Source organism: Austrofundulus limnaeus, unplaced genomic scaffold (genome assembly GCF_001266775.1).
Source record: "Austrofundulus limnaeus strain Quisiro unplaced genomic scaffold, Austrofundulus_limnaeus-1.0 Scaffold936, whole genome shotgun sequence".
Classification (NCBI taxonomy): domain Eukaryota; kingdom Metazoa; phylum Chordata; class Actinopteri; order Cyprinodontiformes; family Rivulidae; genus Austrofundulus; species Austrofundulus limnaeus.
In genome coordinates, this window is record NW_013953338.1 from 42,810 (window position 1) to 45,934 (window position 3,125).

Here is a 3,125-nt window from a genome sequence, read left to right on the forward strand (position 1 = left end):
AATAACAATAACAACAGCTTTTTAACAAGTTTAAAGTTTCTTTAAAATACTTTCAAAATGTTTAAAAATAAACTACAAAAATAATTTGATGAGTTGCAAATTAAAATATAGTTGTGTCTGCAAAAGTATTTGATAATGTTTTGAACTTTTAAAATATTGCATGGTAGAAGCAGAAGCTGCTCTTCATATTAGTGACAAACTTTGTCCTTTGACAGGTTGCCTTCATTTTTGCTTCTACTTTTCTTTTAAAATAAGTTTCCATTCTCAGCAGGTTTCTAAGGTTCTTCTTCTACATATTAAAAAGTTGTTAAACATCTGAGTGATGCACTACTGCTACTAGTGTTGAGAAAGTGTATCACACCTTATTAAACATCAATGCGGTCCCACGGCCCTCTGCGGCCCAAAGTTAAAAACTGTTGTTCTTTTGAGGCCCTCAAAGTTGCGCTCGCGGCCCATAGGTTATCTCTGTAATAATGTAGGTGAGCAGCCTAAGTATGCTAGTTGCTAGCCTCTTCAATGGTAACGCCAGGTTATCCATGCTAGTTGCTAGCCCCATACCGCACCGTACCGTGTCGAGTCGTGTGGGACTAAGAGGTAAGGTTGTGGCAAAAATCCTTGTGTCTCCTGAATGATCCGGAGGGACAGAACACGTGTCAGTCCTGGACTGAGCTGTTTTGTGAGTTTTAAATGAAACATTGAACCAAACAGAGATGTAAAAAAAAATCTTCCTGTGCTGTTTTGGACCAAAGTCATATTTTAACAATTTGTTACCTGAACTTTGTGTTAGTGTGTAAGAGCTTAATGTGAGTTTACATGCATGTCATGAAACTTTACTTTTTACAAAACAAAATCTTTTTTTTAGAACAATCATAAATGTTTTCAGAAATGTTAGCTTGTCAAATTAATCTAGCTGACACATTCCCTCGTCCTGAACACACTTCCTTGCTCATCCCCTTACTTTAGGCCGTGCCCCTCAGTGTCTCTTGGCACCGCCTACTTTGATGTAATTTTTTTAATTCCCCTGGGGGCAGGTTATGCTTCCACATGGGGGGGTAGTTACACTTGAATGTATTTGTTTACAGAAGTTTGTGATGCATTTATTATAAAAAGCATATTTCATTTGACATTTTGTTGTTATTTTCTTGGTAAATTGACTTACAGAGTTTAAAAGATGATTAATATGTGAATGACTTGTAAACTTTTGTAAAACTACGGAGGTATTATTTATTTATTTGCCTAAGATAATCCTGCTGGCATGTCTGATGCAGAACAAGAAACTGAGAATAAATTGTCATTTGTTCCAAACTACGGTATCTGTGTTTGGCTCATTCAATAACTGGCTAATAATTACAGTTGTACTCTTGTTTAATAAATATAAATACAAAACATTTGAAGACAACTTGAGATCAGACTCCTGTGTGGTTCTGGTTCTGGTAAAAATTCTCTTGTATATGTTCTTTTGACTTTAATAAACATGTCATATTTAGCTTCGTGCAACATGCTGTGGTAAAAACCTATAATAAAATCCTTCATGGCAAACAGCATCTCTAAGCAGATTGAACACTGGTTTACCTTGAAGTTCTGTGAACAGATAGCCTACCTGTTAATATTAATATACTTTTCTGTATAGCACTAAAGCTAACAGGCTAAACTAAGGTCCTCCAAACCATGAAGCAGCTTGTCCTTCATCCACATTCTTGGTTTCAGTCCTTTCTACCTTCTCCTCTCTGTCAACGCTCTCTGGTTTCATTTTAAAGAGCTGATCATCAAATATTGTCCAAGATTAACCTTCAGGGTGGATAAGAGCAGATGCCTTGAACAGGAAACCAGGTTGGATGCAGTAAGTAATACCAATATTTTAGGCAAAATATTGCACAGTTCTGATTTCTTTCCAAAAGTTTCAGTATAACCTGTGATGTGGTTCATAAGATATTTTGCCAACACTACAGACAAACGCATGAGCTGGTATAGTGGCAGACAATAACAGAAGAGTAGGATATAGATATTCAAGTTTAGTTGATATTTTCTGTAAATCATAAAGCAAGAGAAATATAAAACATATTAAATATAAAACTTTTCAGTCTGGATATTTTTTCAACCATATAGTCTTTAAATTATGTCTAATCCGTTTATCTTTTATAGAAACCTCTTACAAAGCATGTTTCTTCCACTTATTAGGTAATTATCTAAAAAGCTTTCTTTACTTAACAAGTAAGCTTTGAGATGTGAAAATTCTAATGAACGATGATAATTTTAGTGTTTGTGTACAGAGAAGAAGCAGTAATCAATATAGTGTAAATAACCTATGAAAAAAAGTCCATCTTTAATACCTAAAAGCTTTTCAGTCATAAGGAAACTTTAATGTGTCCTTAAGTGCAGATATATGAACTCAAACACTTTAATTAAAGAGATTCTCATGAGTACCAGCCCATACTGGAAGACCCTCGTGGGCTTTTAAGGATTGGTTTATAAAATAACAGTTCCAGATAATACCAATTAACTTCTCTTCAGATTAAAGACTGCATTTAAGCTGAGTGGGATTGAAATGACAAATTGTAACAATTACAGTAAACTGCATGAGTCAAACTTCAGTCAAAATGCTGCTAAGAAAAAAAAAATTGTGACCAAAAATCAAAGCATCAATCAAAGCGTCAAAGAGGGCGTCAATTAAAGAAACATTCAGGTGGTCAAAGATACCCTGACAGTACAGAGACTGGTTTGAGTCAAAGTACAGTCGGATGGAGCAAAAATACTGGGAAAGTCTACCAGAGACTTGAGGTTTGGGTAGAAGGACAATGACCCTGAACACCCAGCTGAAGCTCCACTTGTTTAAAGAGAACCAATTAAAAGTCCTGGACTGGTTGGACATAAGCAGCCACCTCCAAACGTGAAGGAGCTGCAGCAGTCTGTTCATGAAGAACAAACAGAAAGTTTAGATTAGATGGACCATGATTGTGAAGACGGACCTGGAGACTTGATGCTGGAACTGCAGCAGAGACTTTGGGATCCAATTCATTCTCACTCCTGAGTCGTCACATATTCACGCTTTTCCAAAGTTCCCTCTGCGTCCAATTTTGACGCGTCAGGTACTCACCTTTCGTCATTTTTTGACGAGATGTGGAGGA